At 38.1% G+C, this 26,538-nt stretch overlaps 1 protein-coding gene across 11 annotated transcripts in view; it reads right to left on the bottom strand.

The window, feature by feature from the left end:
- LPP (LIM domain containing preferred translocation partner in lipoma) overlaps window positions 1-26,538 on the bottom strand; it is a 738,130-nt gene that overhangs the window by 339,374 nt on the left and 372,218 nt on the right. The window lies entirely within an intron of this gene.

The following is a 26,538-nucleotide window of genomic DNA, read 5'->3' as shown; positions in this document are numbered from 1 at the left end:
GCAATGTCACTAGAAAGACAGAGTCCGAGAGCCAAGAAATATGGGCAGCCTCTAGAAGCTGGGAAAGGTAATGACTATGACTAGAGCCTCCAGAAAGGAACGAAGCTCTGCTGACACCTTCATCTTAACCCAGTGAGTCCTGGACTAGAATTCTGACCTACAGCACTGTAAGATAAGAAATTTGTGATGTTTTAAGACACCAATTTCATGGTATCTTGTTACAGCAATAATAGAAAACTAATCTGTAGACTAGGCCCACTCCTATTCTCCAGTCTTTGCTCATCATATCTTAGGAGCAGTTAATGGTCCTTATGGCATCCTCTACTTAGTTCCCATAAAGTTTTCCAGATGACAGTTAAATCAGTAATATATGACTACCCTCCCAACCCCAGCACACACTAGATTTTTCATTCCTTGAGTTTATCCAATGCTGGGTTGCTAGCTATAGAGCTACTGTAGAAATCACTTCAGTTCTACTATGTGATCAGTAAATAATTCTCAGGGAGAAGTTAAGATGTAATAATTCCGGGAATTGTAAAACATTAGAGCTGGTCACAATTTTGGAGATTATCAAGTAAAATCTCTCATTTGACAGAGGGGAAAATTAAAACCTAAGGATGGGAAGGTCCCACAGATACAATGCAATATTTTTTTCTGTTTTCTGTTTGTTTGTTTGTTTGTTGTTGTTAATGTTCAAACTTTTTGCACAAACTCCTTTGCTTGACTTACAAGGGCCTCCAAGATGGCATCACATCATTCTAATTTGGATTTTTACCATTGGTCTCTCCCTTTTCATACCCTACTCTGAAGATAAAGCTAAGCTGCTTATGGTTTCCTGAAATAGTTTATGCCATGTCTGCTCCTGAAGCATCACTCCAACCTACATTAGTGAATGTCCACAATTGACCAATGGAAAATTGATCTCTATGGCAGAAAGTGACTCGTCAGTAGCTGTCACCATCTTCCGCAACCCACAATCTTCCTCAACCCACAGTACACACCAAACCGTACCTCTCCATTCTCCTTTTACTCTGTAAAGGACCTCCTACTCTGTAATCTCTATTAGTGTATATGTTATATTTTCCCTACTAAAATGCAAGTTCCCTATGAGAAGGTCCATATTTTACAGATGGGTGATAATTACAGCATGTGTTCCCTATATCTCTTAGTTGGATAAGAATCCAAAATATTAAAAGGAATCTGAAAATAATAGATAGTATATAAGCAATTAGGTTTCTCACTAAGCTTGTGATATGGCTTGGCTCTGTCCCCACCCAAATCTCATCTTGACTTTTACCCCATAATTCCCACATGTTGAGGGAGAGACCCAGTGGGAGATAATTTGAATCATGGGGGCAGTTTCCCCCATATTGTTCTCCTGGTAGTGAATAAGTCTTATGAGATCTGATGGTTTTATCAGGGGTTTCTGCTTTTGCATCGTCCTCATTTTCTCTTACCACTGCCATGTAAGAAGTGCCTTTCGCCTCCCGCCATGACTCTGAGTCCTCCCCAGCCATGTGGAACTGTAAGTCCAATTAAATATCCTTTTCTTCCCAGTCTCTGGTATGTCCTTATCAGCGGTGTGAAAATGGACTAATAGAGCTTAATTTTTAAAAGACCAGAATTTGATCTCTCTCCATGAGTTAATAGTTTGGGCACTACTTTTTTATATAAAAATTTATATAATTCTTATGGAAAATATCTTATGAACCAAACTCCTTCTGTAGAAACAAGCTCCCTGAAGTTCATAAGGAGACTCTTTGCCAAAAGATATAGTGACACCAACTAACGTTTCAAAATGTAGTATAACACATTTATATCATCTCGTTTAAAACATAACTCTATGGGTTAGGCAGCAGAGATACCATTGAATACATTCTAGAAATAAGGGCTGCAACCTTTTTAAACCATAATCTATGTGTCGTATCACCTCTAAACCAACAGCCTTTCCAGTTAACTAACCAGCAACCTAAAGCCAGTAAGTGCAGCTAACCAGCTAATTCCTGCTTTACTAAGATTTACCTAAAATAAATACATACTTAGGGCATGATCACTATGGTTAATATCCAAAGACTTGTTCGATTTTTTTTTTTTTTTGAGACGGAGTCTTGCTCTGTCACCCAGGCTGGAGTGCAGTGGCGTGATCTCGGCTCACCGCAACCTCCGCCTCTCAGGTTCAAGCGATTCTCCTGCCTCAGCCTCCCCAGCAGCTGTGACTACAGGTACATGCCACCACACCCAACTAAATTTTTGTATTTTTAGTAGAGATGGGGTTTCACCATGTTAGCCAGGATGGTCTCGATCTCCTGACCTTGTGATCCACCCGCCTCAGCCTCCCAAAGTGCTGGGATTACAGGCATGAGCCACTGCACTTGGCCCTTGATTTTTCATTAAGTGTTGCCTTGTTAGATCCTGCATTATTTTTCTTATTCAGCTATAGTTTGAATTATGTCTTTGAAATCGTATACAAATTGTTATTTCTCACAGAGGGGTTTTGTTCCATTAAAAAATTTATGGGGGATGTCCAATAGGGGGATTCTGTAAGATTGGCTTTGAAATATTTTGGTCGCATTAATACAAAAACAGCATCCTCTTTGTCTTACCATAGAAGTACCATGTCAAGATACTGCATTATCTAAGACCCATACAAAGAGAAAGCCTCAAGACAAGTGTGCAAATTCCTGGTGAAAATATAGTAACAGAGGTCACAAACTCTACTTTCTATGAAAGTAGACACTGACTTTAGAACTAAGATTTTAATGCACACTAAGCAAGGCCTTTTATTGCCAGAAATTGCAGAACAGGGTTCGAGAATTGATGTGCGAGGCTGCAAACATTTATTGTTGTTTTATCCATTGTGAAAAAGGGTATCAGTTTAGCATAAGAATATACATGAGTAAATACAATTTATTTTTAATGAAAAGTTCCATTGCCATGTGAAGAGGGAAATGAGTGGTAGTGGAGACCTCTGTGCTACTCAGTCTCAGGTAAACTGAGTTCGTATTTTTTGGGTTTATCACTCTTTTCTCTTACCAAGATCTTGTACTCTGGAGACAAGGAGATAAAGCACAATGCTACAGCCTTCATGGTAAAGCCAGAGCATGACTATAAAGCAGAATTAACAGGTAGTCAGATTTGGAACTAACAAAGACCTATAAAATTTTTCTTTAAAATCGCTACTTACAGGTCACTGAACTATCAGTCATGCTAACATCCTTTTATTCCTATAGACAGTGGCTCAATGGCACCAGACCAAAAAACAAACAAACAAACACACAAAATAGAGAAGTAGAACCACCACAGTGAGGCTCCATCAATTTATAGGTTTCTTAGACAAATTTTTAAATAACACAGAGCTTTAATATACAGGTGGGGATGATGTATTCCAGCACAGCCATTCTAACTTAATATTTTCCAGGCCAAAAAAAAAGATAAAATGATTAAAATACAACAAGGCTATACAGACTTCTGTTAAACTATCCAGCAACATCTAGCTTACATGAGAAACTGCTTTTTTAAAATTAAAAATAATTATACCTATTCATGTGGTACACAGTGAAATTCCATACATATAATGTATATTGATCAAATCAGGGTAATTAGCAAATTTATCATCTCAAATATTTATCATTTCCTTTGTGTTGAAAACATTAACTATCTGCCTTCTAGTTATTTGAAACTACGTCACACATTATTGCTAACTATAGTTATCCCACGTGGTATAGAACACTAGAACCTATTCCTACTACCTAGACGTAATTTTGTTTCCTTAAGGACTGGACCCAAAGACCTCCAAGGATCCATCTCACTTGATAGTGTTGGGCAGAGGAAAGTTGAAACATGCAGCATTTTATAAAGGATCTGCAATCACTACCATCTGCGGCCTCTCCCAGTTTCTGCCTTGCCTCTCTTCCTACTTTTTATATTCAAATCCAGTCCATCCTGATTCTTCTGGAAGAGGCACAGTTGCTGATAAATGTTATAGTCATGGCCCTCCTTTTCTGCCTTCTCTTTCCTCTTCTTCATCCCAAAGATTTCTAAATTTATTATCCCCAAATTCAAAATATCCCCCCAAAAGAAGGCAGGAAGTCTAATGAAATGTTTGAATCCAATGAACCAATGCATGGATAAAAAGAGAGTAAGCACCTGAAGTGCTGCATGGTGATAACTCGCCCAGCTCAACAGGTCAAACTCCCTCAATCCATGCAATATGATAGATACCTCTAAAACATCGACCGCAAGAGGTCATATTAGAGAGCGTAAAACACTAAGGTTGATCCTCCTTTTGGGACCTGAGGTGGACTAAGCTATGTGTCTTACCAAGAAAAGGAATCACCACGGAATGTTTTTAATCAGACGGTGAGGAGACAAGAAGTCCAGTTCCCTAGTTTATGAATGGAAACCGTGGCACAAGAGAAGTGAAATAGCTTGCCTGCTAAAAATCAAAAAGTGAGTTAGAAGCAGAACTAGGAGAAGAATTCACATGCTCCATCTACCACACTGTATCGCTTTCACCATCTTCTTGTTCTTTTATTCTCTCTGTTACTGTCTCGGGGGCTGGGCTTCGATCCACAGGAATTTACGCTAGGATCAGAAGGAGAATGCTAGGGGAGATCTCACGTTAACAATGGCTCTCTTCCCACTTCAGACAGGAAAATAAGCATTAGGTCTTTTCTGAGTGCTCCAAGGTTAGACATAGGTAATAAGCACACTGCAGCTGAGTGGTTTTCACAACACTAGACATGAAGAAGCCTCAGGGCCGTTTCTGGAGTGAGCAAGAAGATGCTCAGCCACGCTCCAGAGCCCAGACTCCTTATTTCAGTCAGAACACCTCAAACTCTGCCATTTTATACATCACACTTCCTATTAAGGTTCACTTGAACAGAGTCCCCAGCTACAGAACACAACTGATGTACTAAAAATGTACTAGGATTTTGCAAAAGAAGACACAACTTTAAGGATTAGATTATTTTGTTTTATTTTTGTAAAAATTAAGAGCAGTCATTTCACATTTCTGGGCCACAATTTCACTATATATCAGGTGGGTTAACAATTAATTCACAAATGCCAAGTAAAAAAAAAGAGACAGTGTATTGCAAATGTGCTTTGTAGCAGTAAAGCTCTTGCAAATCATGAATGTTACCATATGATCCTGTTAGAGACAGGCCCGCAGCTTTATAAAAAGAGGGATGCTAGATAAAAGAAGGCTGACCTTGGAGAGCCTAAGTAACTTATGGTTGGTGTGATTTTATCCTGAGGGGTTATGGGACTTTCTAGTCCTGACAGTTTTCAGATGAGCTATTAGTTAATTGAGGTTTTGCACTGAGGATAAATAGAGGGATTGTAGAGGAATTTATATTGTGCATGTGTGTTGTTTGTTTCCTGAGATTCCTGGTACTGAGTCATCATTGTGTATATAAGGCAGACAGGAAGACAGAAGGAGGGAATGCATTTGCAGAAACATATCTACGTGCCTTCCTTTCCAGGCTTATCACTTGCCCTACATTTTCTAAGCTCCAACTGGGCTGAACATTTCCAGTTCCTGTAATATATATGCTTAAATGCTCTGAAAAGCCCCCTCTGACCTCTCCAGGAGAATATTGGAGCACCTTCCGCTAGGCATCCATACAGCCTTGTTCATAGATTCATTATCATATTTATCACATATTCTTGTCGTTATGGCTTTACACATCTTTTTCTTACAGTAGAAGTCCCTTGTGGTGTGAGAAAGGGGATAAACTGTGTTCCCCTTGATTGTAATCTGCAGTGTCCTGCATTCAGTAGGGGCTTAACAATTGTTGGTTTGATGAAGTTTACAATAAATAAGTAAATTTTAATAACTGATACAAACTAGCTCACAAGTGACTGTGGATTTCCTCAATTTGTAAGCTGGACTCTGACAAACATCCCAATATGGAAGAGTTAATTGATTGAATAGATCACCAGATGGAATACCAGATAGCTAAACTTTTGTGGAACGAGAATAGATGCCCCTGAATTTCATTAGTCTTCAAATATTGGCCCCTATTTCCAATTTTTTAAAAAATATCGTTACTTACTCAGCTGCCTTCCCTAGATTCCGTAGACTCCCATATGTCTTATTAAATTAAAGGCAAAATCATTAAGGCCAATATAAACTCTGTATGGAACTAGTGAAATGTTACGTTGCTTCTTTTCTTGAGATCTCCTAGAACTGGTCCAGGAGCACTTAGGGACAAGCTCAGACCCACCTCTCTCAAAGGTAATGATACTCCTGCATGTGTTTCCTCCCTATCCAGTCTGATATCCAGTCCTTATCTACCCACTTTCTCTAACTGAGATACAGAGACAGGGATGGAAATGGTGATTAGTAACAGCATGGCATAAATATTATTTAAGACATAAAAATAGATAACAACATAGAAATAATCTGGCAGAGTGGTGAAAAGTATGGGATCCAGAACTAGATTGCCTGGTTTTGAACCTGAACTCTGCCACTTATGAGCTGGTTTGACCTTAGGCAAGTTACTTACCATCTTTATAACTTGGTTTTCTCGTTGGTGAAAATGAGAAGGACCACGTCATCACAGGGTTGTTGTGAGAATTAAGTCAACTTTAATACAGAATATACATGTCTGGCAGATATTAAGTCCTCAACAAATGGAAACAAATACAACATAAAACATTAAAATATGATGTAGCAAAATGTGATACAATGCAATAAAATACAATATAATGGCAGGCTGTACTGTACACAGATGGTCACGACAGTGTCTCTTGCCCACAAACTTGTCTGGAGCCTTACTACAACCCCAACAACAAAGGTGGAGACTAACCCCCCGTCTTTGAGCCCAGGTGGACCTCAATCAACAGTGTATAGTGGAAAGGACACTCTGTGTAAGTTCTAAAACTAAGTCATAACAATGCTGGCATTTCTACCTTTCTCTCTTGTGATACTTGGCCTTGGAACTCATCCACCACGCTGTAAGAAAGCCCTAGTAGCCTGTAGAGGAACTCACATTAAGAGAAACTAAGGTCCCGACGCACAACTCTAGTCGCACTTCTAACACCAAACTGCCAGCCATGAGTAAAGCATCTTGAAAGTGAATCCTCTGCACCCAAATCGAGGCACATGGGCTCATTTCACAGAACAGAGTTAAGCTATTTTCATGGAGTACTATCAAAATTGCAGATATGTGAGTAAGGTAGACATTACTAAGCTTTGGGATAATTTATCAAGCAGAAATAAATGGCTGATACAGATACAGATGGAGATAAAATTGTATTTATATGAACCAGTACTTATCCCTTCTGTCAAAAGGGAGTGCTTGTTTTGCCTCAACCTACACATTAATAATTTAAACAAAGCTTACTTTTTTTTCTAAAGGCTTTTATAGCTTACAAAGAATTTTCATAAAGAAAAGTTAATATGTTCATCAGACATAAATGAATATACATGATAATGATAGCTTCATGTTATAAACTAGGTAACCATATATCAAGCTTCCTTTACTTATCACTTGCTCAGGGTGACACAGCCACTCAGAGGCAAATCAAAAGTTTAACATGTGTATCTTTTCACTCCAAATCCAGAGCTATATTCATTACATCAAACTGAAAATCTGTACTAAGTCAGGAGTTTGTGGACTTTGTTCCAACTCATTGTTCAGCCACAACTTCTGGCCTGAGTAAGGCCCTCTATATGCTTTGGACTCCTTGAGAAATTGAGGTGGTTAGATCAAAAGACCTCCTAAACCACATTCAGGTATAACTTTCTTAAATTCTGGAGTTCTTCCTACATCTGTTAGTACCTTTCATTACCTGTTACTCCTTCCAGATTCTATTCTTCTCATGATACCCCACATGCCTCCTCTGCTTTCTGACTTGACAGATTCTACAAATAAACTTATATTTGCACTAAATCCCTGTGGACAGTAAGTCTAACCTCACTCTCTTTTGTGATCGGCAGGTTTATAAGATTCCCCCCAGTATTCTTAATTCCTGGGCTTCACATTCTTTTACAATGCCATCTTTCTTAGTGTGGGCTAATCCTAGTCACTTACTTCAAACAAACAGACTATGGTAAGTGTGATGGGCTGTCCCCTCCACATTTAGGTTTCAAATGATTATGGCTTCCATCTTGTAATCAAACTCTACCTATTGCTTGCTCAGCTTCCATGCTTTGATGTAGTGAGATGCCACATGGAGAGGCTCCCATGACAAATAACTGAGGATAGACTCCAGCCAACAACCAGATATAAACTAAAGCACTTTATGCAACTGCCTGGAAGAAATCGAACCATATAAAAAAAATTAAAAACCACCTAAGCAAGGAAGCTGATCGTTCTCCCGTTGAACCTTCAGATACAAGTGCAGACTGAGTCAAAACCTTGATTGCAGCCTTGTGAAAGACCAAGAAGTTGGTGGTCCAGCTAAGCTATATACAGATTCCTGTCTCACCAAGAACAAAGAGAAAATATGCGTTTTCAGCTGCTTGGTTTTTAAGCAATTTGTTGCATGGCAAAAAGAACAAATACTTCTTACTGTGCACTAATAGGGAGATGCTCTGAAAATCACTAAAGGGAAAGACTCACTAAAAATATCAAAGCCTCTCCACCCCTCAATCCCCCAATCCACCAACATCTCTATCCCCGGGGATTAAAGGCAGGACATGGCCTCTTCTATTTCCGATCATACTAACAGAAATGTAAGCCCTAAGAAATTGAGAGTCCTAGTGAAGACCAGTCACATCCTAAAGGAAAGACATGTCAGAGCTTCACTGCAACAGGCTGAATTGCAAAGAGCAGTCAGACCTGAGGCATGAAAAGAAAAGTATCTTAGCAGAATAGAGATAGATAAATGGGGATACTCTGTTCGGACTTCTTCATCAAGGTGAAGGTCATCTTCTGAAACTTCCTTTTAATGCTGAGAACACAGACATTGAGAGTGGAAGGCATGAGAAAAGACTAGATTTCGATCTATGTACAAATGTACCTGAGGCTTCAAGAAAGGAGCTGACTTACCTAACACAACCTGCTGGTTACACAACTGGGAAGAGGACCCATTGCTCTTGGCTCAACTCAACTCCCTTTTCCAAGTCAAACGTCAAAAACAAAAACAAAAACAAAAAATAATGCATTTCAGGCAAAACAGCAACTCACTTACTTCATTCTTAATACATGTGGTGTGTAGGATGTCTTGCATAAATGGATGTTATGAGGAAAATTCATAATATATGTTTATGTTTGTGACCACATCTCACATATACAAAAGTGTTTAGATGCATAAATGGCTAAGTGACAAGCTTCTTAATTGTTTACTTTAAAAAGCAAGAGACTAGAAAAGAAAAAATAATCACAGGAGGGAAATAAAAGGATGCTGTGCACAAGGCAAGTAGTTCACAGTGCACTATTTCCTTCCTGAAAACAGTTAGAAAAGTCAATATTTACCCTAGCTGAGAGAGAGAAGGATGTGCCTATCATAAAACAGATGATGTTTAACAAGATATTGTGTGTGACAACTGGGATGAGAATGCAAAACAATCTTTGTATAGCGCTTTATAGTTCACAAAGCACTTTAATGTACAATGTGTCATTTACTTCTCACAATATCATATATGATAAGCAGAGGAGGTATTAATATCATGGACAAAGAAAATGAGGTTCAGAGAGATCAAACAGTTGACATTCATGTTTCTAGGTATGGCAGAACTGAATTCGGAATTCTAGTTTTCCAAACCTAATAGTTCTTTCAAGAATTGCAGATGCAAGTGTATTATAAATTTGTTGGGAGATTTTAAGTTTTCTCACCACAAAAAATAAATATGTGAGGTAATGCAAATTTTTATTAGTTTGATTTAGCCATTTCACAATGTATACATATATCAAACATCATGTTCTACACCATAAATCTATACAATTTTTATTTGTTTTGTTTTTGTTTTTTTGTGTGTGTGATGGAGTTTCGCTCTTGTCACCTAGGCTAGAGTGCAGGGGTGCAATCTCAGCTCACTGCAACATCCACCTCCTGAGTTCAAGCAATTCTCCTGCCTAAGCCTCCTAAGTAGCTGGGATTACAGGTGCCCGCCACCATGCACAGCTAATTTTTGTATTTTTATTAGAAAGAGAATTTCAACATGTTGGCCAGTCTGGTCTTGGACTCCTGACCTCAGGTGATCCACCCTTCCCAGCTTCCCAAAGTGCTGGGATTACAGGCATATTTAATATCAATAAACATAAATTTAAAATTTTGAAAGAAAGAATGGCAGGTACAAATCTTTACTTTTTTTTTTTTTAAGGGCATCTTCCAGATTCTGTCAATGTACTATGTATGCAGGGAAAGATACTTCTCTAGGTTATGGTTTTTCCTCCTCTAGAAAAAAGACATAAAACTAGCATCCACTTTTGACACTAGAGCAAGCCTTAAGGGTGTGCAGCTATAGAAATAAGAGAACAGAGGAAGACAGTGCTGCTTACAAACATGTGACTGACAAGAAGCTTTAAAGGGTTCACAAAGTGTGGTCCACACCAGAGCAACATTTGAAATACAAATTATTGAGCCTCACTCCAGCCCTACTGAATTGAAAACATAAGGTAGAGCCCAGTAATGGCATTTAACAAGCCCTCCAAGTCAATCAGATGAACAATAAACTTAACTATTGCTTTACATGCTTTAGCGTCTGGGTAGGTGAAGCGTGACAAGAATAACTTACATCAATAGGCCAATGATAGGTTTAGTAAAGTGTGACAAATTAATAATCTATGAGTCATAATTTTTGCATTTAAGTGAAGGTTGTTCACTTATCAGAGGAATTATCTTGTTAACCACAGAAACATTCTAGCAATCAACATGTCTTTCAGATGGTAGGACAAGACCATTATGGCTCTAGCTGTAGCTTTTGGCTCCATGCATTAGAAACCAAAGGGGCTGGGCAAAGCACAAGAACAGAGAGATGTCCTCAGATATCATAAGTAAGATGCCCAGCTGAAAAGAGGTAGATAATCTATTTCAGAGAGTTGGATGGGACATCATGGGCCAAATTTATAAATCAATCTTCTTATATAAAAGCAGTAACTCAGACAATTTAAGAATAAGCACGCAGCTAACAATAAGATCTTCTAATGCATATGGTGCTAAATATGTCAAACACTGTTTCAAGTGCTTTATACATGGAAACTCATTTAGTCCTCATTACAATCCTGGGAGATAGATACTATAATGGTCTTCATTATAGAGATAAAAGAACTGAGGCACAAAAAGTTTAAGTGACATCCCAGGCCACATATTTAGAGTCAGGGGAGTGTGCTCCCAAAATCCATGATTTTAATTACTATAATATATCTTAAACTCTATGAAATTAGTTCCAAATTATCCTGAGCACAATGAATTTGGGTTCACATTATCTTGAACAACATGAACTTGGTCTTTAAATTTGTGAATACTTCCTTATGTTTGCATATAACAAATCCATATAATTGGGTTGTATATCATCAACTCCAACCGAATGTTAAAACAAAATTTTCTATAGTGAAATAACAAAAGCAAAGAAAGAAATATCAATATAGTTTTTCTTTAATACGGGGCAAAAATAATACCAACTCAAAGATAGAATGGGCATGAGAGATCATCTAATTCCACAAGTCCAGTTTGCAAACCAACTGAAAGAAGCCCAGATTGAAAGAAACTCAGAGACTTCTCAGTGTTCACCAAAATTCTACTGATACCCACAGGGGCCAGGTCATGTTCCAAGGTCACTGGAGGTTCTTGTCAGTAACAACTTTAACAAATGAAACATCTATACCAGGTATCACAGCAAATTGTGCAAAGTCATGATTGAGGCTGAGCAGTTTGCTTTAGGCACAGAAATAATCAATTTAAGGGCCTGGAACAGAATGAAGGTCTTCTGTTCTTCCTTCCAAGTTTTATATGAGGAAACAGAAGACTCCAAGAATGAGAGTTCTTGGAGTTCTGTAACCAACAATGGGAGTACCAAGAAATCCTAGCATCAAATGAGCTCCCATCTGTTGCCTAAATTCCTTTCCCAGAATTACTGCCAAGATTCATTTGATAATGATGTTGGTGGTGAGACCAACAGTAATAACTGTTTATTATGTACAAGATATTGTATTTTCACATTAAACACACACTTATTATTCCTTGTGGTCCTCATGTCAACTCTGAAACGTGTTATCAACTCAGAACACTGAGATTTAAAGAGTGTGAATAATTCACCTTGTAAATACCAGAGTGTCATTTCAAATGCTCCAATGAAGGAAAACTTGCTCTCTTCTCAGGCAACCTAAGTCGTACTTCAGCTGCCATTACTTTTAGAAAAATATTGACCTTACATTGCTGACTGCCTTCCTCAGTTCCTAGATACGGGTTTTCATTCTGCTTTCTCAAGCTACACGAGAGTCGGATTCTTCTTGCAAATACTCCCTATCCACCAAACAGCTTCTGTGATCATCCAGGTAGATTTCTTCCTTTTCCCATTCAATAAGCACCCTCCATGTGCTTCTTTCTTACCATGTACACTTAAGTACTATAACTGTTAGATTGCATTTTTCCCCAAGAGATTGTAAGCTTATTCAGGGTGGAGGCCACTCCCAATGCCATGTGTGTATTCTAGGCAAATTATTCAATACAGAGCCTTTTAAAACAAATTTTTTAGTTAAGACATGATTCACATACCATAAAATATGCCCTTTAAAAATGCACAATTTAGTGATTCTTAGTGTATTCAAAGAATTGTGCAGCAAATTCCAGAATACTTTAATCACATTTCCAAAAGAAATCCTGTACCCATTAGTAGCCACTCTGTATTGTCCCCTCCCCCTGGCCACTGGCAACCACTAATCTTTCTGGGTCTCTGGATTTGCCCATTCATATAAATGGAATCATAAACTGTGGTCGCTTTTGTCTGGTTTCTTTCGTATAGCATAATGTTTCCCAGGTTCATCCATATCGTAGCATGTTGCAGAGCTTCGTTCCTTTTTATGGCTGAGTAATATTCAATTGTATGGATACACCACATTTTGTTTATCCATTCACCAACTGATAGATATTTAGGTTGTTCCCACTTTTAGGCTGTTATGAATCATGTTGCTATGAACATCTCTATACAGGTCTTTGTGTGGTCATATATTTTAATTCCCTTGGATACATAAATAGAAATATAATTGCTTGGTCATGTGGTAACTATGACCAATTTTGAAGAATTGACAGATTGCTTCCAAAAGGGCTATGCCATTTTACAATCCACCAGCAATGTATGATGTTTTCAATTTCTCTACCACATTGCCAACACATGTTGTCTTTTTTTATTATAGCCACCTTAGTGAGCGTGAAGTGATATCTCGTTGTGGTTTGACTTGCATTTCCTTGATCAATAAATATGTCCAGCATCTTTTCCTAGGCATATTATCCACTTGTATATCCTTAGGGAAATGTCTATTCAGATACTTTGTTTCTTACTTAATTGGGCTGTCTTTTTCTTAATGAGTTGTAAGAATCTTAATATATTCCAGATATAAGCCCCTTAACAGATACATGATTTGCAAATTCCATGGATTGTTTGTTCACTTTCTTGATGGTGTCATCTGAAGCACAAATTTGGTTAATTCTGAGGAAGTCCAACTCATCTATTTTTTCTTCAGTTGTTTGTGCTTTGATGTCATATTTAAGAAACCACTGACTAACCCAATTTCATGAACCTCACTTCTATATTTTCTTCTACAAGTTGTATAGTTTTATCCTTTACATCTGTGTCTTACACTATGAGGTAGGGAGTCCAGCTTTACTCTTTGTAGATATCTGGTGGTTCCAGCATCATTTGTTGAGAAAACTATTTTTTCCCTGTTTGAACGTCACAACACCCTGTTGAAAATCAATTGTCCATAAACATAATGGTTTATTTCTGGACTCTCAATTCTACTCCATTGATCTTTATGTATATCTTAGGCCAATATCACACTGCTTGATTGCTGTCATTTGAAAGAAAGTTTTGAAACTAGGAAGTGTGTGTCGGAAACTTCCTCATCTTTTTCAAGATGATTTTGGCAATTCTCTGGTCTCTTGAACATCCGTGAATTTAAGGATGTTTGTCAATTCTTACAAAGAAGCCAGCTTAGATTCTGATAGGGATTGCTTTGCATCTATATATCAAATTGAGGAGTATCCCACTTAACAATATTACATCTTGCAACTAATCAACAGAAGATGTCTTTCCATAGATTTAGGGCTTCTTTAATATCTTTGAACAAATCGACAGAGACTTTGTATTCAATTAGTAATCAGTGAATAAAGGAATAAATGAGTGAATAAGCCAAAAACACAAATAAAAAGGAGCATCCAGATGGCTCTTAGAAATACATACACAATGGCCACTGTCTTGAATCCCATCTCACTTCTCAGAAAGCCACTGTTAATTAGTCACAACTTTCAAAATACTGATTTCAGCCCTTTTTTACATAACTTTTGTCATAAAATCTATTGTTTCTTTTTCTTTTGCCCATGTGATACGATCAATAATGCTAGAAAGGCAATGGCCCTGAAAGATACATCTCTATCCACTCTTCCTTCAGAAGGCACTCAAGGAAACATGTGCTAGCACAGCTGCAAACAGACCACTCTGATTTTCCTATCTTTCCTTCCTTCCTGGTTGGGAGATCTCATTCACAAGTGACTGTAGATCAACAAAGTTAAACATCATAATTTTAGCTATGCTAGACTAGATGATGGGAGAAAAAGCTCTAAAATTAATATTACGTAGAATATTAAGTCATCCAGGATGCTGTTTATAAAAATTGTTTCCTGGCTTGGACTGCCTTGGTAAGCATCAAGTTAACATAAGTTGGCCATTTGGGAAATAAAACATAACTCTGTGTTGGCTGGTGACGGAGAGAGCCAAGAAGAAGATTCCTGAATGGTAAGAAGCTTAGCACCTCTAGCAGTATCTAAGAAGTAACATTTTTCAGCATTTTCATATAAGCAGTACAACATCAAGATGAAATTAGAAAGAGTTCAAGACACTTCACAAATTATTTACTTTATGGGTTCATATATCTGACTATAGAGGCTTCAAGCTTTATTGTTTCTTCAACTTGTTTCTTAAAAGGAACAAGTAAATATTATATCTTTTTAACCCACTTTAAATCTTATATTTTATTTACACCAGCAGAATATGCTACTTTAATGGACCCACTGTTTACCATCAATATAAGCAAAGAATCCATTTAAAATTCAATACCCTCTTTTTAAAATTGTCCGAAGTTTAGATATATTTTTAAGATGTTTATAGGCAAATATATGTGTATGGACACAAAGTTTATTTCCATTTAAAAAGCATGACTTAGATTTAGACAATTAATTGGTTTTGAAATGCTTTATAATTGGCATATATTTATCACATTTGAAATACTGGGTCAAGAAGTATCAGAAATAAATTGGTAAAGGAAGGAAGAGGTGAATCTTAGAGGCTTCTTTTAATGAAGCAGAGCTTCCTGGCAGTAAACGCAAAAAATTCATGTAACATGGCCGGGTGCAGTGGCTCACGCCTGTAATCCCAGCACTTTGGGAGGCCGAGGCGGGCAGATCACCTGAGATCGGGAGTTCGAGGCCACCCTGACCAACATGGAGAAAACCTGTCTCTACTAAAAACACAAAAATTAGCCAGGCGTCGTGGCACATCTCTGTAATCCCAGTTACTCGGGAGGCTGAGGTGGGAGAATTGCTTGAACCCGGGAGGCAGTGGTTGCGGTGAGATGAGATCATGCCATTGCACTCCAGCCCGGGCAACAAGAGCGAAACTCCGTATCAAAAAAAAAAAAAAAAAAATTCATGTAATAATTATACAGGTGTTTTTGTTGATGTTGTTGTTTTCTGAAAAAAGGAAGCATATATCAGTACATTAGGTAAGTAACTTCTTTCCTGTCACTGAATATAAGGAATTTATCATATTGGTCTTTATTTAGGAAATAGTAACATAATAGTCCTCTGTTTTCTTCAGTTCTGTGGAGAATATAGAAAAAGACTTGATATTTCTTTCTTATGTTATCTCAACAGTAACAGAATTGATATAATATTGAATTATACCTCATGATAACATCATCTTCTTAACAAAATACATTGTCATCAAGTGATATAAGGCAATATAAGAGTATAGCTGAAAATTTTGGATGAAACATTGGTTACCATTAGGTTGCTCTTATAAGAAAATATTCACTTCGGCCACACTTATTTTTCTTAATGCAAATACATGTTCTTTATTTTAAAAAAATCACAAAGCAGCTATAACTTTGTCATGTGCTAACTCTATATCTATTACAGATTGGCTTTTTTAGCATATTTCTAGAATGGAAATGTAAAGATTTGAAGACAATATTTATTTATTCAGCAAAAATAAATTTGTATGCCTCTCATGTGCCAGAAAACAAATGATAACCTTGCCTCAGGTACTTCACAGTCTGGTACTCATCACAATTATTTCTTTGTTATTCAAACTGAAGTCATTTTATACCTATCTACTGTTCCTGTAAGGTATACTCTGTTACGTAAAACTTCCAAAATTTTTACTTTACATTGAAATATTTGTGACTCAATACAATGAAACATAATTCGATCCCCTTCTGCAGTCTGGAACCTCAACATGACCCCATAACTTAGGTGCATATTGGAGTGTGAGTGCAGGACCCAAAGCAGAGAGACCAAAATGCTCAAATGGTTCTGTCCGCATTTGTAAATGAAAACTGTAACTGCTGGCTCAACAGCAACACGTGCTCACTTTGTATATTTCATTTCAATAGTTCCAGCTTACAGATTCATAAGGCAATATGTATGTTCAAATTATGCAACATAAACTATAGTTTTGTCTTTATAATTAATATACCCACTGAAAGGCAGTGTTTAACTTTACTGGTAATTTTTCCATAGTGTGAAGAACCTTAGCAGTTACATTCCAATGTGATATTTTGTGTGGAGGGCAAACCAGTTACTCACCATGAAAAATTGTGATATGTAGGATGAGTTATTAACCACCTCCAACCTTCTGTCTAGAGATCATCCTTATTATCACTATACTCTAGTTTGGCTATAAAGTATATGAAGAAGTAGATGTCAAAATGGACAAAACAATGACTACAAATTATCTGAGACACGGCTTTTTCTCTTAAAACACAACAATCCTACATATTTGCTGTGGTTATATCTAGTCATCTTGAGTTAAAAAACATAGCTAGACTTGTGTTTTCTTGTTTATTTGCTTTTTAAATCAGAAAAGAAAAGAAAGGAACTATGGGGTTTCATACTAACACTACCACCAAAATAGATATTTAAACAGTGGGAGAGGAAGAAAGAAACAGAGAAACCAGTCCTAACAAGAACACTCTTTAATTTTGCAAATGTGATGTGTGCTTCTGCATAGACATAGGACTAATTATTTCCACTGAGATACTGTTGTAAAATAGAGAAACTCAACAGGCAGCTTTGTTCGTTTCTTTTCAAACCAATGTTGGATTGAGTGATTCAGTGTAATGTAACATAATCATCTCGGAGCCAAGGACTCATCAAGGTCAAACAAACAAATCACAGTTAAAGGCTACCACAAGGACCATGGCTAGAGAACCACAGAAGACAACCCCCTCCCATGCTTTAGCTGAATGAACACCCCATGGCACTCAGCAGCTATCTGCTCAGCTGCCCTCCCCTATCCCCACTAGGAGCTAGGATACATTCAGAGCCAGCTCTTACACTGGGACAAGTGAAATGAATATTTTTGGGCAAAAGCTTTGTAGAGGTGCAATGCAAGGTAGATTTTTAGGCTAAATTTCCACTCTGAAAATGTTACATTTTCATGGCACTCAAAACAAAATTTATTTAAAGCTAACGTTGATTATGCTTATTACGTATGACACAAACACATCATCTTCTAAAAAAATGATGAGGTATAAATGTTATTGAAATGCAATTATATACCATCTAAAAATTAATTGCCTGTCATAGAAGTCATGGCATGCAACTCTGAGTCAGCTAACCACTCCTCCACCCCCAAATCATTGTTATTTAACTGTTGAAGTTTTCTGGCGGGTACAGGCTAATTCAAAACAACACAGATCCTCTAAGTAAAACATGGGCATTGTGAAGAATAAGATCCCTTTCTCTTTTAAAATGGTGTTTTGCAAATTTTATTTTACTGTATTCCACTTAACATCACATACCAGAGGTTCCTACAAGGTTTCAACTTTTACCATAGCTCTCAAAGAAAGTTATTATTAAGCAGACAATGCCAATACATAGACAAATCTATTTCTCAGCAAATCATGAAAAGCTCCTAAATTTTTCCTAAGAGAATATAGGAGGAGGAAGATGCCACTATCCACACCTATTTTCTTTTTCAACAGAATATTTATTACCCAGTTCCTATCTCAAGTCCCAAGCAGCCTTGCCAGAAACAGCAAAGTTTCTAGTCTGCAGGGACAGTCTATGTCTCATCACACAGTATCAGCATGTTGTAGTTTTCATCTCCCAGTAGCCTACATGTTTGACTTGCATTGAATAATATGAAGCATTAAACATTTTAATTACTAATTAATCTCCCCTGCAGCTCCTCATGGCGTTTGCAAGCTAGAACACAGAACACATGAGAAGGGAAGATCCAGGGCACCACAAGACTCTACCCTGATTACACTGCACCCAAGCCCTCAGACCACATGAATTCTTATAAAAAGCTCTAAATACAACACACATATACCTGAAATAATTTCTCAGGTTGCCTCATACATTATTGCTCTATGAAAGGAACCCAGTGTGGGAGTGCTGGGAGTGCAGCTAACGATGTGTCCATATGACCACACAGCATTTCAGTACTCAGTTTCCAAATAGACTAAGAAGTTAGAATAGTTTTTAAAGTGAGGAATTAAATATATCGTTTATAGGATGAACAGCATTCAGAAAGGACCAGCCCCCAACCTTCAAAGGCCTGAAGTTTTAAAACAAACTCCAGACACAAGCTAACAATCCCAAAATGAAATGGGAATGACTGTGTGAGCTGTTGCTTTGAGCCATCATCTTATTTCTTGTAGCTTGAGAATACTATTCTATCTTTTGAAAAAGGGGGAATGGAGTGTAGTTACCCTGCCCGTTTTGGAAATAACCAAAAGGAAGCACAAACTGGTAAGGTGGACAGGTTCACACAAATGGAGCTCCTTTCAGAGAAGGGACCTCAGGGAATCAAGAAGCCAATGTTCTTCCCGTTGGCAAACTTGGAGACGAGGCTATCAAACTATGCCCCACCCTATTCTTATTTTCAAAATATCTCCAAATTTTTCATATTAGTTGAAGAAGAAAAACTCACCTCTTTCCTCTATGCTACTCACAGAACACTTCACTTCTATTGATTGATTGATTGATTGATTGATTGAGACAGAGTTTTGCTCTGTTGCCCAGGCTGGAGTTCAGTGGCACAATCTCGGCTCACTGCAACCTCTGTCTCCTGGGTTCAAGCAATTCTCCTGCCTCAGCCTCTCGAGTTGCTGGGACTACAGGTGCATGCCACCACCCCCAGCTAAGTTTTGTTTGTTTGTTTGTTTGTTTGTTTTTAGTAGAGCTGCGGTTTCGCCATGTTTACCAGGCTGGTCTCAAACTCCTGACCTCAAGCAATCAACCTGCCTCAGCCTCCCAAAGTGCTGGGATTCCAGGTGTGAGATACCATGCCTGGACAGAACACTTTACTTCTGGCACTAAATGTGAGGGTTTTTTTCATACATCAACCAATTCTCTGGTATCAGATGGGTGGTTTATGACTCAATTCAGTTCTGACACAATCTACCTGGAGTTACTATTGCAGATCCCACAGGTTAAGGGCTCAAGTCCCACAAGACTGTTTCCACTTCATATGTCAATCACAAGCTGCGGTGGTGGGGCAGAGTAGGGGTGATCACCAGTTACCCAGACTTCTGTCTGATTTGACTACAAATTGGGGTTTGCCATTATCCCCTTCCCAAGTTTGATAATATGCTAGAATTACTCATGAAACTCAGGGAAATGCTTACTTACATTTACTAGTTTATTATAGAGGATACGATAAAGGATAAAGATGGACAGGCAGATGATGAAGTGCACAGGGCTAGATCCAAAAGGGTCCTGGGTATAGGAGCTTCTGTTACCATAGAGTTGGGGTATGCCACCCTCCTGGCATAAAGATGTGCTTAACAACCTGAAACCTCTCTGTACTTCAGGGATTTTTATACAGACTTCAAAACATTCAAAACATAGGCATGATTTGTTATTCATTCAATCTCTAGCCCCTTTCTCATCCCCAGAGGATGAGAGGTGGAGATTAAACTTCCAAGCTTCAAATCATTGCTTGGTCATTCTGGTAACCAGCCAAAATCCAGGAGCCCACCAAGAATTGCCTCATCAAAACAATAGATATTTCCATCACTCAGGAAATTCCACAGAATTCAGTAGCTCTGAGTCAGGAACCAAGGTCAATAACAAAATAATGTTAGAACAAAAGATGCTACCAGCACCCCTATCACCTAGGAAATTATAAGGATTTACAAACACTGATTCAGAAACTGGAGTAGAAAAATATATTTATATATTATTTCTTATTATTTCACAGTATCACACTAGTCTAAATGAGGATAGTGAAAGCCCATTTAATCAATTCAAAAGCAACTTGATTCAAAAATTACTAAATCTCCAGCTACCATGAAATATTAACGTAAGACAATTTATTTGAAAAGTGTTCCAAGTCACTCAGTCATCAGCTCCAATCCTACCAAACTTACTTGGGGAAAAAAAGACAGCCCTGTACTAGAAACTAGAAGATGAATACTGTACTCTAACTCTGATAAAAGAAGGAACACAAAAGTCATTAGTTCATGATTGATCTCTTGTCTTCTAAGAAATAGACAGAATTTCGTTCCAACCCCTGCATAGCTTCTAGAGGCTAAGCTGTACTTATACTAACAAATCATGCCTACCTAATGAGTTGGGTTTAGATATATACTAGCTTAAAGATGTTACAACGTCGTAAGTTTTCTGTTTACCATTGAAGTACGTCTTTGATATGCCTAATTCTTTGTTATGTGTTTGAGACATATTTTAAAGAAGACACCATAAAAGAAAGACTTTTTGGAATAAACCAATTGTGATACTAAAGGAAACCAAACTCTCTCCTGGTTGTGGTTATCATCAAGCTGGGCCTTTGTGTCATATTTTGGGGAAAATACAAAGAATCACTGAAACTGTCTCTAAATGAGCCTCCTTGAGTGTGTTCTTTCCCTCTCTGGGCAAAAGCTTTCCATCTGTAAAGTAAGAGTTTGGCTAAGTGACCTGGAAGGCCCACTAAAGCTCTGATATTCTATGATCACATTTTGTCTGCAATTCACTCCAGGATCACCTCTGAACTTTTCACATCTGTTCCTCTAAAACTACTCCCTGACAAACACATTTAAAATGTTTAGAAATTTTGGTTTCAAACACTAATGTAATTTAATTGCATAAATCCATGCAGCGTCATGGAGGATTTTTTTTATAAAGTAGCTGTAAGCTAAAATCATTACCCCAAAATCACTGCAGCCAGTAACACTGTTGCTATCCCCCCGTAAATTTCTCTTTCTAACAATGAAAGCCCTTGGGCATCAAAAGGGCTACTTAGGTACTACTAAGTAAGTTTGAGTTTTTCAGCAGTAATCCCATTTACATTTTACATACCCTATTAGACAAACTTATTCTTCAAATAATATTCACTTTCCACGTTCCTTGACTTTCTCACTCTTGTTATTCTTGCACCTGGAATCCCATGCCCTTCCCGTAACACTTTAAGCCAAGTTAGCTCAAATACTGCCTGCTCTACGCAGTCCTCTCTGACACTGAAAGGTATAAGGTACAATGTTGGTATTCCTGTATTTTGTCTCCCAATAATTTTGACACATGGTGATTTACGTGACAATTTAAGTAGCACATTGAAGCCCTTCTCCCGTGTCCCTTTGGGTTACTTACGGGCTTATCTCTTCTGTAAGATTAAATATCACTCTAAAGGAAAGACCTGTTGATACTAACCTTTAAATCTCCAATGACTGATCCAGAGGAGGATCTCATCAAATGTTAGGTGAATGAATCAATGAATCAATGAATATGTGGAATTAAGCCAAATTTCCAAAATCAATATAGGGATTAGTAAGTGAACATAACTAAAGTCAGAAAATTTGGGAGTGGAAAATACTCCCTAGAATAAAAGGAAGAAAATGCTTTAGCAAAACCTATTTTCAAGAGCTCACATTTTTCAGACTTGTTTTGAGAATGGAGCTCCTTGGAACCTCTTACCGTATAAACATTCCACATATATATCATTTTTCCGAGACCTTGAGTCAAAGCAGCCTTCCAAAGATGATAGAGACATGGATTCAAAAAAGTTTACAACACATGTTTGACTAATGAGAAATCACAGACCTACCAGCCTATTTTAAGTAGTCAGGTAATTCTATAGGTTTTAAAATTTGCTTTGAACAAAAATAGAAACATCAATGTTGGGCATTAACGGTCTACATTTCTAGGACTTTTCAAGTACCTTTCAATTATAACACAACACCGTCTACTACAGACATCATCTTCTCTTGGCACATGCTTTTAATATTTTAAGTGTGTGATTATTGTTCTCACAGCCTATAATTATGTTAACCAATAAATATTAACACATCTAATTCAGTTCCACCAGAGGGAAGATAATTCAAAAGGATGAGATATATCTCCCAATTAACTCTTGCTTTGTTAAATCATAGTAATAGAAAAAAATTAGAATGGATCATCCTTTAATTTCTGAATGGAACAGGCACATCGAAAGTGTATTTTACCATAATTATGAACTTATTCTACCTAATGGCTATTACAATTAATTTTTTTTGACCTTCTGAATGTTTTTCTTTTTATGGGAAAGCAACATTCAAGGGACAGTGTCACTCAGATGACTGATGCCAGCTTTCATCGATGGTAAAATCATTACAAAAACAAAGACAAAACCTGACACCCTCAATCTGGTGTTTAGAACTTAAAATCAAGCACAAGCCAAAATTCAAAGTCCAGTTGTGCTCACGCGGTGCTCAAACATATGGCCAAGGAGAAACCATTAATCTTCTTGGTAAGTCTTAGTTTCATCATCCCTGAAAGGAGCACATCACGCACATCTCAGAACTGAGATATCTATATCTCACTCAAGTGAGAATATATGTGAAAGTGCTTCACAATCAGTACTGTCCAAATATCAGTGATGATGAATTTGTGTGCTCAGAAAGATTCCTCAAACAAAATGTAGCTGCAGAATAAACCTATTAAAATGCAATGGTTTATGAGAGGCATGTATAGACACAGCCTTCAAGAATGAAGGTTGTATTAAACAATAGACCTCAAAGCATGATCTCCTCAGTGTCTATTAGGTTATAAGGATTTAGGGGAGAAAAAAAAGATTTAAATGAAAACTCCGTTTAAAAAAAAAGCTGGGGGGCGGGGAGGGGCAGGGCACGGTGGCTCATGCCTGTAACCCCAGCACTTTGGAAGGCCGAAGTGGGTCAGTCACAAGGTCAGGAGATTGAGACCATCCTTGCCAACATAGTGAAACCCCATCTCTACTAAAAATACAAAAAATTAGCTGGGCATGGTGGCACACACCTGTAAGTTTGGCTAAATAACCTGGAAGGCCCACTAAAGCTCTGATACTCTATGCTCACATTTTATCTGCAATTCACTACAGGAATATGTCTGAACTTTTCTCATCTGTTATTCTAAAACTACTCCCTGACAAACACTTTTAAAATGTTTAGAAATTTTAGTTTCAAATATTAAGGTAGTTCAATTGCATAAATCCATGCAGTGTCGTGGAGGATTTTTTATAAAGTAGATGTAAGCTAAAGTCATTACCCCAAATTTACTGCAGCCAGAAACACTGTTGCTATCCTCCCTAAATTTGGGAGGCTGAGGCAGGAGAATGGCTTGAACCCAGGAGGCGGAGGTTGCAGTGAGCCGAGATCCCACCACTGCACTCCAGCCTGGGCGACAGAGTGAAAACCCATTACAAAAAAAAAAAGGAAAGGGAGCACAAAAAAGCATTTGGGCATGATACTGCTGAGTCCAGTGGCAAAGTCAGTGGCCTTCCTGTCTTCAGATATGAGATGAGATTTGGGGCATTTGATTGGGTGGAATCAAAAAAAATCGCTGAACATCAAGCAATGGTCAGAAAGTATGAAGAGTGGCTTGCTGGAGAACATTTTTCTGACCTGGGCTCATTTCCTGCATCATTCTAGAGTTGGTCTTATTTCCTATGTTCCTTTTTCAGAATGAATTTTAGATTTCCCTGATTGAGAACCTTCAAATAATCCCATTATCTACAAAAGACAGATTAAAATCATAATCTGGCATTTAAACGTGTCTACACGCTGTCTGTAGGAAACTATCAGACTTACATTCTCTCTCTTTTTTTTTTTTTTTTTTTCAGATGGAGTCTCCCTCTGTCCCCAGGCTGGAGCGCAGTGGCGTGATCTTGGCTCACTGAAACCTCCGCCTCCCGGGTTCAAACGATTCTCCTGCCTCAGCCTCCCGAATAGCTGGGATTACAGGCGGGCGCCACCACGCACAGCTATTTTTTGTATTTTTAGTAGAGATGGGGTTTCACCATGTTGGCCAGGCTGGTCCCAGACCTATATTCTACTACAAGCCTTCAAAGGCTTCATCTGCAGCCATCTGGTTGCTTACAGATCTCTAAATGCAGCCTTGGTGCTTGCAGCCCTGGTGCTTGCAGCCCTGTGGCTCAGGCTACTCCCTGCTGCTGTCTCGAACGATACAATTCCACTCACCCCTCCAGATGAAAATGCAAGTCTTTTGATAAGAATTATCAGACTGTGTCACCTTCAGAAGAATATATCACTATCTTCTTTGTGCTCCTGAAGTATAGGCCATATCCTCACATATAACATTACAGGCTATTAGAAGATTACAACGGAGTCCTATTTCTCTTCCTCTCAACTATCCACCTTTTTGCCTCATCGGTTCCCCCAAAAGACCACAGTGCCTTCTACAGATGAGTTCAGTACACATTTACAGGGACAAAGTATATTTTTACTGCTCACAGGATGGATAGAGCCAAGAGCAGGGTCAGTGAGGAAGAGCTAAGTGGTAGTATATTTTGCCATGAATCCCACATGGCTAACAATTCCATTATATGTTTAGAAAAGGTACAGGGAATGTATCTAAAGAAGACAGCAGCTATGCACAGTGGCTCACACCTGTAATCCCAGTACTTTGGGAGGCCAAGGCGGGCAGATCGCTTGAGGTCAGGAGTTCCAGACAAGCCTGGCCAACATGGTGAAACTCCATCTCTACTAAAATACAAAAATTAGCTGGGCGTGGTGGCAGGCACCTGGAATCCCAGCTACTCGGGAGGCTGAGGCAGAACTGCTTGAACTCAGGAGGTGGAGGTTTCAGTGAGCTGAGATTGCGCCACTGCATTCCAGCCTTGGCAACAGAGAGAGACTCCATCTCATAAAAGAAAAAAAAAGAAGAAGAAGAAAGTGCTGCCACCTTATGAGCAGTTAAGTATTGAAATAACTGACAGCAGAGAAACAAGACTGGTTCTTAATTTAAGAAAGGAACCACTGTAAATACAGAAGCTGCCACTCAAGAACTGGAGTGAGGCTCAGAGGCTCTATGCACTCTCACTTAGTCAAACAAATGTCACGCAAGAGTCAAACAGCACAGTGACAATACTGCTTCTCCAGCGTTTGCAACTACAGTTCTGATGGCTGTCTTCTGAGGAATTGGAAGCCCTGAAACAGATTTGCCACAACCCTTTCAAGACTTTAGAGAGCCAGGGAATGATCACTAGCAGTGGAAGATCAGCTTCTGGAATGCAGATATTAAGTGAAAATGCTGAAAAATGGCCAAGCTCCAAAGTAGGCAAAAATAAAAAAATTAAAAAGCAAAGAAAAACTAACAAGGCACCATTTGCACTTACAAAACACAGATTAATTGCAACCACCACATTCTAGTGAACTTGAGGAGAAACTGATATATTCAAACTAACTGGTGGTACCAGTATCAACTATTCACAACCTTAGGAAAGAAAAGTAAATAAAGTGGTCTCATTCATCAATGTAGCAACCCCACTCCTAGAAATCTGAGGCCAGGAAATAACCCCAAAGAAAATATACACAAATATGTCCCCTGTAGCATTATTTAAAACCATGACAAAAATAATGAAAATCACCTTAATATCCAACAAAACTAATTTCCTTGCAGAAGACACAGCCCTTCACCTTAACCTTACATAGCCAAGCTAAGTCATATTTGTGAAAACTATAACAACATGTAACAAAATATCCATATAGACAAAGCTGTAAGAAGAGCAAGGCAATGGAATAAGAGATTTACTTTTTTATATAACATTTTTGTATGATGTTGTGTTATTTTTAAAGAAAGTACTCAAAGAGTCAATTTAAGAAATTTCTGCCAGTTGACTAATACATGTTGATATTAAATAAAAAGGCAACTTAAATCATTGACTCTAAG

Source organism: Pan paniscus, chromosome 2 (genome assembly GCF_029289425.2).
Source record: "Pan paniscus chromosome 2, NHGRI_mPanPan1-v2.0_pri, whole genome shotgun sequence".
Taxonomy (NCBI): domain Eukaryota; kingdom Metazoa; phylum Chordata; class Mammalia; order Primates; family Hominidae; genus Pan; species Pan paniscus.
Note: the sequence above shows the minus strand (reverse complement) of the source record. Positions and strands in the feature narration are given on the sequence as shown.